The following is an 11334-nucleotide window of genomic DNA, read 5'->3' on the forward strand; positions in this document are numbered from 1 at the left end:
ATCGACGGGGCAGAACAGCAGGTTTTGGAGCACTATATGGCATATCCAGGTACCCTCAAAACTTCGTATGTTCCTTTGGAGACTTGCCAGACATTCTATGCCCAGCGGAGAAGTGCTTCATCATCGCCATATGGCCGAAACAGACACTTGCTGCTTGTGTGGAGCTAGGGATACATGGAGACACACACTTCTCTCTTGCGCTCTCTCAAGAAGCGTATGGGCTCTCGCACCAGAGGAGTTGGTCGAGAAAATCATCACACACCAAGAGGAAGACGCTAAGGACTGGTTATTTGCTCTACATGAAATGCTAGATGCGCATGATTTTATCCGTGTTGTGGTAACCATGTGGGCAATCTGGGCTGCACCAAGAAAGGCAATTCATGAGGATATATTTCAATCTCCACACGCTACAACGGCTTTCATTAATAAGTTTCTGTCAGAGTTGGAGTTAGTTAACAAAAGGGAGAGGCAAGTGGTACCAAGTAGAGTCACGCGGAGTGCAAGATGGATGCCCCCAATCCAAGGTTGTGTCAAGATCAATGTTGACGGGGCAGTGGCCGTGAGAAGGAAGCATGGTTCGGTGGGAGCAATCTGCAGAGATCAACAGGGCAAAGCCGGGCTTCAGGCCATTGTTTTCAAACATATCACAGAGCCTCAAACGCTGGAAGCCCTAGCTATAAGGGAAGCTCTCTCGTTGGCGGATGATCTATATGCACGAGATATACAGGTTGCCTCGGATTGCAAGGTGGTTGTCGACGAGTTGCATCATGGCAAGCTAGCTACTTATGGAGCTGTCCTTCGGGAGATATTGGAACACTCTTCTAGTTTTTTATCTTGCAAGATAGGTCATGAATTTAGGAGCTCAAACTATGAAGCTCACAATCTAGCGAAACATTCTCTCTCCCTCGCGGTTGACCGCCATGTGTGGTTAGGCCAGCCGGGAGATCTTCATTTCGTCCCTGTAAACATTGTGACGGGTTAATAAAGTTTCGCGAGATTGTCTCAAAAAGAAAAAACTACAGAAAAATAGCCACAATTATGGCAATTGATACGTCCGCCTCACAACAAACAGCTAAACTTACGGGAATCAACTCGATCTTCCTGCCTTTGCCCACCCAGACGTACGTCGCAGCCGCCCAGCCTGTCCTGCGCCATCGCCGCCATGCGCAGCGGATGATGCCCGCGCCGACGAGCTTCTAGCCAACGCAGGTTCGCCGCCATGTGCAGATTATCCTCTTGTGCAGTTTGTGACCAGTTCCATCCCAGTTAATCTCGATGTCTTTCTTCGATGTCGCCGTTCAAACGCACATTGCAGTGAGACGTCGGCGCTGCCAAGCCACTGTTGCGCCTTCGCCGTCCAGCAAGTGTTGGCCATCGCCGCCTTCCGCAGCCGACGACGTCGGTGCCAACCAAGTCCTCAGCCAACGCACCTGCCTGCACAAGGGAAATTCTATTTAACAAATATGTGTGTACTTCATTGCTTCCCTAATCCCCGTCAAATTTGCATCTTTATAACAATGTTCTTCACTGTTTTGCATATTTACAACAGTGTGCTGATCAATGCATAATTTTTGGGCAAACCATAATAGATCATGAATTTAATGGTGCATCAAACTGGACCCTCCATCATATTGTTTTAACAGTATAGTATTCGAATCTGTATGACTGAATGAATAAAACCCTGCATGATCTATTTGTAACCCAGTCCAAGAGAGGGGAGAAGAAAGTCCCAGTCCAAGAATATGAAACCAACTCATTTGTTTTAACAATATAGTATTCAAATTTGTTTTAACATTCAGGCTCTATGGACGAATCTGTGTCGACTTGGCATGTAAATGAACCTATTCAGGACATAGTCAAACTTAGCATGTAAATGATGTATTAAGGACATAGTCATTCTCTTTTTGATAGTTCTTGGAGGGTTTTGGTCAAGGAAGTGAAATACCTGGACTGGGTTTTTCTTCTCCACTCTTAAGTTCCCCATGATGTGCATTTTGTTCCCGGGCAAGATTGCTTGTAGAACATCTGAAAAGGATAGACCAACGTCTCTCAGGAAAATATGATGGTAACTGAAACAAGGCAGTGTTCAAATGATCCGAACAATAAAGTCATGATTTTCAGCACACTAAAAAGGCAACAACAGGTTTATGACTGAAACAAGTGTAAATCCTAGAAGACCAGGACCTCTGTTATCTAAATAGAAGAAGAAAAGGGCCATAAGAGCCCTTCCGCGCATATGTTGCACCGGTCACATTATCCAATAATGCATCTAACAATGAGCTTTCTGGAAACTTGATGGTGTTTAGGAAATTATACAGTGTTACAAGCCGAACGATGTAAGAATGCTCAGTGCAGCTCGGAGATAACTAACAGTAAGCTGCAATTGTTCATGCCGTTTGTAACTACAAAAACAGTCATCAGGTAAATAGCAACACTCATCAGGCACGGGAATTAATCGCGAAGACCTCACTGCTATGGTTAGTTATTAGCCCCACTGCCTCATCTTTTGATAAGACGATTTATGTTGTTTTTTGCTTGTGATGCTAATGCTTTGTTGCTTTGTCATTTATTCATGCAACAACTGAAAGTACTGAAAAATGTATTCCAATTTGCATCGCTTCACATGGAACTAATATCTGATAAGTGGAAGGACCTAACCATCACAACATGGCCAAGGGAAGAGTGTATTTAGAGCAGATTGCAGACATATGGGTACACCTTCCTACCTCTGTTTTTTGTATGTCCCCATTAATCGTATTACAAAGGAAGTGTCTGCAATTAAGAATAGTGTAGTACCAAATGAGAGTAGATGACATCATAGTTAAGGGTCTTCGTCATCAGGAGACTACTCATCCATCATGTCAACCTACAATAGCAAAGCACGTCTCCAAGTTGTTTTAGCAGACTTTGAACAAACACATTAAATTTAACAAAGTAGACAATTTGATGATAGCTAATTCTCTCAAGCAATTATTTCAGTCAAAGTTCAGTATGCACACAACTATGTTCAGTTCACGCAAGATTTAGACAAAAGCAGTCACATATACTTATCCTAATGGGGATCTCGGATTCCTCACCGTCTACGAAGTACGCTGAGCAGGGGGTACCCATGGACGGACGCGGCGGCGCTCATTGTTGCTGGGACGGCGCGAAGTAGGAGGCATCGATGGCCTCCTCCAGCCGCAGTCGAGGTGGGGAGCCTCTGTCGGATCCCTCCAAGGCTGCCCGGTGGTCGGTGCCGACGATCCGTTGGAGGCAAAGCTCATCCATGGCGGCGGAGCGGAGCTGTGGCTGCGGACTAGGCTGGTGGCGGCGAACGGGTTCGTCGCGGGGCTGGAGAGCGATGGGGAAAAGGGAAGCGAGGTGGAAGCCGTAGACGGCGAATCCGGGCTGCGTGAAGAGAGGTAAGGGCGGCTGCCATGGACCGGCGCATCGGCAGGAAGGGGGGGGGGCATTAGATGATCAGCGGCTGGGGAAGGGCGGCCGCCATGGACCAAGCAGGGGTGGGTGTTCGTCTCGCCGCCGGTGGGGATGCAGTGGAAGAGGGGCGATCGTGTTCTGTGAGGGAGAGAGGAGCTTATCCACCTGTGTCTGTGTAGTGAGGGAGTGGACTGTGGAGTGTTTGCTCCGATTGTCCAATTTCTTTGTTTTTTTAAGGCAAGTGTTTACAAATCTGGTTCGGTCATATATCAATGGTTGATCTTCAGGCTAACTCCAACGCACAACCCCAAACAGACGTCCGTTTTGTCCGAATATTCGTCCGTCTAGGGTGGCAACGGGGTTGTGTCCGTCCAAATTTGTGTTTGCGCCGGCCGGGCACCCAACGCGGGACGCATCCCAAACGGACAGCTCGGGCCCACAACTCACGCAGCACACGCAGTCGCGTCGCGCAGCGGAGGTCGTCGCGCCGCGCCGCCCGCAGTCGCATCGTCGTCGCTGGCGGCCATGATAACTCACAGGAATAGGGGATCGCAACAGTTTTCGAGGGTAGAGTATTCAACCCAAATTTATTGATTCGACACAAGGGGAGCCAAAGAATATTCTCAAGTATTAGCAGCTGAGTTGTCAATTCAACCACACCTGAAAGACTTAATATCTGCAGCAAAGTGTTTAGTAGCAAAGTAGTATGGAAGTAACGGTAACGGTGGCAAAAGTAAGAGTAGCAGTTTTTGTAGTAATCGTAACAGTGGCAACGGAAAATTAACTAAGCAAAGATCAATATGTGAAAAGCTCGTAGGCAATGGATCAATGATGGATAATTATGCTGGATGCGATTCCTAATGCAACAGTTATAACATAGGGTGACACAGAACTAGCTCCAGTTCATCAATGTAATGTAGGCATGTATTCCGAATACAGTCATACGTGCTTATGGAAAAGAACTTGCATGACATCTTTTGTCTTACCCTCCCGTGACAGCGGGATCCTATTGGAAACTAAGGGATATTAAGGCCTCCTTTTAATAGAGTACCGGACCAAAGCATTAACACATAGTGAATACATGAACTCCTCAAACTACGGTCATCACTGGGAGTGGTCTCGATTATTGTCACTTCGGGGTTGCTGGATCATAACACATAGTAGGTGACTATTGACTTGCAAGATAGGATCAAGAACTCACATATATTCATGAAAACATAATAGGTTCAGATCTGAAATCATGGCAATCGGGCCCTAGTGACAAGCATTAAGCATAGCAAAGTCATAGCAACATCAATCTTCGAACATAATGGATACTAGGGATCAAACCCTAACAAAACTAACTCGACTACATGGTAAATCTCATCCAACCCATCACCGTCCAGCAAGCCTATGATGAGATTACTCACGCACGGCGGTGAGCATCATGAAATTGGTGATGGAGGATGGTTGATGATGACGACGGCGACGGATTCCCCTCTTCGGAGGCCCGAACGGACTCCAGATCAGCCCTCCCGAGAGAGATTAGGGCTTGGCGGCGGCTCCGTATCGTAAAACGCGATGAATCCTTCTCTTTGTTTTTTCTCCTCGAACGTGAATATATAGAGTTGGAGTTGAGGTCGGTGGAGTCCCAGGGGGCCCACGAGGCAGGGGGCGCGCCCCGGGGGGGCGCCCTGCACCCTCGTGCACAGGGTGTGGGCCCTCTGATGCTGATTCTTTCGCCAATATTTTTTATTAATTCCAAAACGTGTCTCCGTGGATTTTCAGGTCATTCCGAGAACTTTTATTTCTGCATAAAAATAACACCATGGCAATTCTGCTGAAAACAGCGTCAGACTGGATTAGTTCCATTCAAATCATGCAAGTTAGAGTCCAAAACAAGGGCAAAAGTGTTTGGAAAAGATACGTTGGAGACGTATCAACTCCCCCAAGCTTAAACCTTTGCTTGTCCTCAAGCAATTCAGTTGACAAACTGAAAGTGGTAAAGAAAAACTTTTACAAACTCTGTTTGATCTTGTTGTTGCAAATATGTAAAGCCAGCATTCAAGTTTTCAGCAAAGATTATGAACTAACCATATTCACAATAACATTTCGGTCTCATGTTTACTCATATCAATGGCATAATAAACTAGCGAGCAATAATAATAAATCTCGGATGGCAACACCTCCTCAAAACAATCATAACATAATATAACAAGATGGTATTTCGCTTGCCTTTTCTGAGACCGCAAAACATAAATGCAGAGCACCCCTGAAGATCAAGGACTGACTAGACATTGTAATTCATGGTAAAAGAGATCCTGTCACAGTCATACTGAATGTAAATTAATAGCAATGCATGTGAATGACAGCGATGCTCTCCAACTGGTGCTTTTTAATAAGAGGATGATGACTCAACATAAAAGTAAATAGATAGGCCCTTCGCAGAGGGAAGCAGGAACTTGCAGAGGTGCCAGAGTTCGAGTTTTGAAACAGAGATTGAATAATATTTTGAGTGGCATACTTTCATTGTCAACATAACAAGCAAGAGATCTCGATATCTTCCATGCTACACACATTATAGGCGGTTCCCAAACAGAATGGTAAAGTTTATACTCCCCCACCACCAACAAGCATCAATCCATGGCTTGCCCGAAACAACGGGTGCCTCCAACTAACAACAATCCCGGGGGAGTTTCGTTTGCAATTATTTTGATTTGAGCATGGGACTGGGCATCCCGGTTACCGGCCATTTTCTCGTGAATGATGAGCGGAGTCCACTCATAGTGAGAATAACCCACCTAGCATGGAAGATATAGACAGCCCTAGTTGATACATGAGCTATTCGAGCATACAAAACATAATTTCATTTGAAGGTTTAGAGTTTGGCACATACAAATTTACTTGGAACGGCAGGTAAATACCGCATATAGGAAGGTATGGTGGACTCATATGGAATAACTTTGGGGTTTATGGAAGTGGATGCACAAGCAGTATTCCCGCTTAGTACAAGTGAAGGCTAGAAAGAGACTAGGAAGTGACCAACTAGAGAGCGACAACAGTCATGAACATGCATTAAGATTAATCAACAATGAGTGCAAGCATGAGTAGGATATAAATCACCATGAACATAAATATCGTGGAGGCTATGTTGATTTTGTTTCAACTACATGCGTGAACATGTGCCAAGTCAAGCCACTCGAATCGTTCAAAGGAGGATACCACCCTATCATACCACATCACAATCATTTTAATAGAATGTTGGCACGCAAGGTAAACCATTATAAGCTCCTAGTAAATTAAGCATGGCATGAGCAACTATAATCTCTAATTGTCATTGCAAACATGTTTCATTCATAATAGGCTGAATGAGGAACGATGAACTAATTATATTTACAAAAACAAGATAGGTCGAGTTCATACCAGCTTCTCTCATCTCAATCAGTCCATCATATATCGTCATTATTGCCTTTCACTCGCACGACCGAATGGTGTGGATAATAATAATAGTGCACGTTGATACGTCTCCGTCGTATCTACTTTTCCAAACACTTTTGCCCTTGTTTTGGACTCTAACTTGCATGATTTGAATGGAACTAACCCGGACTGATGCTGTTTTCAGCAGACTTTCCATGGTGTTATTTATGTGCAGAAACAAAAGTTCTCGGAATGACCTGAAACTCCACGGAACGTCTATTTGGAAATAATAAAAAATCCTTGCAAAAGATGAAGACCAGGGGGCCCACACCCTAGCCACGAGGGTGGGGGGCGCGCCCCCTACCTCGTGGGCCCCCTGGAGCTCCTCTGACCTCAACTCCAAATCTATATATTTGCTTTCGGGGAGAAAAAAATCAGAGAGAAGGATTCATCGCGTTTTACGATATGGAGCCGCCGCCAAGCCCTAAAACCTCTCGGGAGGGTTGATCTGCAGTCCGTTCGGGACTCTGGAGAGGGGGATTCGTCGTCGTCGTCATCATCAACCATCCTCCATCACCAATTTCATGATGCTCACCGCCGTGCGTGAGTAATTCCATCGTAGGCTTGCTGGACGGTGATGGGTTGGATGAGATCTATCATGTAATCGAGTTAGTTTTGTTAGGGTTTGATCCCTAGTATCCACTATGTTCTGAGATTGATGTTGCTATGACTTTGCTATGCTTAATGCTTGTCACTAGGGCCCGAGTGCCATGATTTCAGATCTGAACCTATTATGTTTTCATGAATATATGTGAGTTCTTGATCCTATCTTGCAAGTCTATAGTCACCTACTATGTGTTATGATCCGGCAACCCCGAAGTGACAATACTCGGGACCACTCCCGGTGATGACCATAGTTTGAGGAGTTCATGTATTCACTATGTGTTAATGCTTTGTTCCGGTACTCTATTAAAAGGAGGCCTTAATATCCCTTAGTTTCCATTAGGACCCCGCTGCCACGGGAGGGTAGGACAAAAGATGTCATGCAAGTTCTTTTCCATAAGCACGTATGACTATATTCGGAATACATGCCTACATTACATTGAGAATTGGAGCTAGTTCTGTGTCACCCTATGTTATGATTGTTACATGATGAACCGCATCCGGCATAATTCTCCATCACCGATCCAATGCCTATGAGCTTTTCACATATTGTTCTTTGCTTATTTACTTTTCCGTTGCTACTGTTACAATCACTACAAAACACCAAAAATATTACTTTTGCTACCGTTACTTTTGTTACCGTTACCACTACTATCATATTACTTTGCTACTAAATACTTTGCTGCAGATACTAAGTTATCCAGGTGTGGTTGAATTGACAACTCAACTGCTAATACTTGAGAATATTCTTTGGCTCCCCTTGTGTCGAATCAATAAATTTGGGTTGAATACTCTACCCTCGAAAACTGTTGCGATCCACTATACTTGTGGGTTATCAAGACTATTTTCTGGCGCCGTTGCCGGGGAGCATAGCTCTATTCTTTGAGTCACTTGGGATTTATATCTGCTTGTCACTATGAAGAACTTGAAAGACGCTAAGACAATAATTTATCCCTCAACTACGAGGGGAGGTAAGGAACTGCCATCTAGCTCTGCACTTGATTCACCTTCTGTTTTGAGTAAGCTTGCGACACCTAAACCTACTTCTGCTATTCGTTCCGATATGTCGCATGTTATTGATGATGCCACTTCTGCTATGCGTGATACTTATGATGAAACTACTTCTATGCTTGATACTACTGTGCCCCTTAGTGACTTTCTTGATGAACAAATTGCTAGGGCTAGAGAGAAAGAAATTATTGAAACTGATTATATTGATGAAAGTGATGATGAAGACTTGCCTGTTATTCCTGAGGGTTATGTTTTTGGTAAAGAAGCTTCTTTAGCTATTTTAGCTTGCAAAGATAGATATGAACTCAAGAGGTTATTAGCTAAATGGAAGCAGCAATCCCTTAATGATATAATGAGACCTGACCCTGCTTTTGCAACTTCACCTATCTGTGTTACCGATAAGGATTATGAATTCTCTGTTGATCCTGATATAATTACTTTGGTTGAATCTGATCCTTTTCATGGCTATGAATCTGAAACTGTTGTGGCACATCTTACTAAATTAAATGATATAGCCACCCTGTTCACTAATGATGAGAGATCTCGCTACTTTTATATCCTTAAAATATTTCCGTTCTCATTAAAGGGTGATGCTAAGATATGGTTTAATTCCCTTGATCCTGGTTGTGTGCGTAGTCCCCAGGATATGATTTATTACTTCTCTGCTAAATATTTCCCTGCTCATAAGAAACAAGCTGCTTTGAGGGAAATATACAACTTTGTGCAAATTGAAGAAGAGAGTCTCCCACAAGCTTGGGGGAGGCTTCTCAAGTTACTTAATGCTTTGCCTGATCATTCTCTCAAGAAAAATGAAATACTTGATATCTTTTATAATGGACTAACCGATGCTTCCAGAGATTACCTGGATAGTTGTGCTGGTTCTGTTTTCAGGGAAAGAACACCTGATGAAGCTGAAATTCTATTGAATAATAAGTTGACAAATGAAAATAATTGGACACTTCCTGAGCCAATTCCTGAGCCAATTCCTAAACCAACTCCGAAGAAGAGAGGTGTTCTATTTCTCAGTCCTGAAGATATGCAAGAGGCAAAGAAATCTATGAAAGAAAAAGGTATTAAAGCTGACGATGTTAAGAATTTACCTCCTATTAAAGAAATACATGGTCTTAATTTACCGCCTGTTGAAGAAACATATGATCTTAATCATTATCTACTGAAGAACCTCATGGTCTTGATAACCCGACACGGGTAGTAAATGTAAATTCTCTCTATAGATATGATAAAGCTGAAATCCCTCCTACTAAAATTGCTAGCCAATGCTTGGATGAGTTTGATAACTTTATGGTTAAGCAAGAAGATTTCAATGCTTATTTTGGTAGACAATTAAAACAAAATGCTTATATGATTGAACACTTGGGTGATTATATGGCTAATGTTAGAGGTGAACTTAAACTCATTAGTAAACATGCTTCTATGGTTACCACTCAAGTAGAACAAGTACTTAAAGCTCAAAATGATTTGCTCAATGAAATGAATAGTAACAAAAAAGATTATGCTATTAGAGTGGCTACTAGAACTGGTAGAATGACTCAGGAACCTTTGTATCCTGAAGGCCACCCTAAGAGAATTGAACAAGATTCTCAGAGAAATAATATAGATGCACCTAGTCCTTCTAAAAAGAAGAAAAAGAAAAATGATAGGACTTTGCATGCTTCTAGTGAACCTATTGCTGAACCACCTGAGAATCCAAATGATATCTCTATTTCTGATGCTGAAACACAATCTGGTAATGAACATGAACCTAGTGAAAATGTTAATGATGATGTTCATGATGATGCTCAACCTAGTAATGACAATGATGTAGAAATTGAACCTGCTGTTGATCTTGATAACCCACAATCAAAGAATCAACGTTATGATACAAGAGACTTTGTTGCTAGGAAACATGGTAAAGAAAGAGAACCTTGGGTTCAGAAACCCATGCCCTTTCCTCCCAAACCATCCAAGAAAAAGGATGACGAGGATTTTGAGCGCTTTGCTGAAATGATTAGACCTATCTTTTTGCGTATGCGATTAACTGATGTGCTCAAAATGAATCCTTATGCTAAGTATATGAAAGATATTGTTACAAATAAAAGAAAGATACCGGAAGCTGTGATTTCCACCATGCTTGCTAATTACACTTTTAAGGGTGGAATACCAAAGAAACTAGGAGATCCAGGAGTACCAACTATACCATGCTCCATTAAAAGAAACTATGTTAAAACTGCTTTATGTGATCTTGGAGCCGGTGTTACTGTTATGCCTCTCTCTTTATATCGTAGACTTGACTTGAATAAGTTGACACCTACTGAAATATCTTTGCAAATGGCTGACAAATCAACTGCAATACCTGTCGGTATTTGTGAGGATGTGCCTGTTGTAGTTGCAAACGTTACTATTTTAACGGACTTTGTTATTCTTGATATTCCCGAGGACGATAGTATGTCTATTATTCTTGGAAGACCTTTTTTGAACACTGCAGGGGCTGTTATTGATTGCAACAAAGGCAATGTCACTTTTCATGTTAATGGCAATGAGCATACGGTACACTTTCCGAGGAAACAACCTCAAGTTCATAGTATCAACTCTATTGGAAAAATTCCATCGATTATATTTGGAGGTTTTGAATTTCCTCTTCCTACTATCAAGAAGAAATATGATATTCTTATTATTGGGGATGTGCATATCCCCATTGAGGTAACATAGTGTTATTCGAAATTTCTCCGGTTCCATGTTATTCGGAATGAGTTTGTTAACAAGACTTGATCAACCTTGTTAGTGGATTCCTTTTGATGAGCATGAGATGGATGAAACTAGAAGGCACAACCTTCTGTACCCTCCTTC

General features: G+C 42.8%; 1 long non-coding RNA gene across 1 annotated transcript; it reads right to left on the bottom strand.

Moving 5' to 3' along the window:
* Positions 1-425: 425 nt before the first annotated feature.
* Positions 426-3590, bottom strand: LOC123074156 (uncharacterized). The gene is made up of 5 exons (XR_006435884.1): positions 3078-3590; positions 2797-2866; positions 1946-2025; positions 1083-1434; positions 426-959 (listed from the first exon to the last, which is right to left on the bottom strand). It is a non-coding gene; the product is annotated as an uncharacterized lncRNA (long non-coding RNA).
* Positions 3591-11334: the final 7744 nt, after the last annotated feature.

This window comes from Triticum aestivum, chromosome 3D (genome assembly GCF_018294505.1).
Source record: "Triticum aestivum cultivar Chinese Spring chromosome 3D, IWGSC CS RefSeq v2.1, whole genome shotgun sequence".
Taxonomy (NCBI): domain Eukaryota; kingdom Viridiplantae; phylum Streptophyta; class Magnoliopsida; order Poales; family Poaceae; genus Triticum; species Triticum aestivum.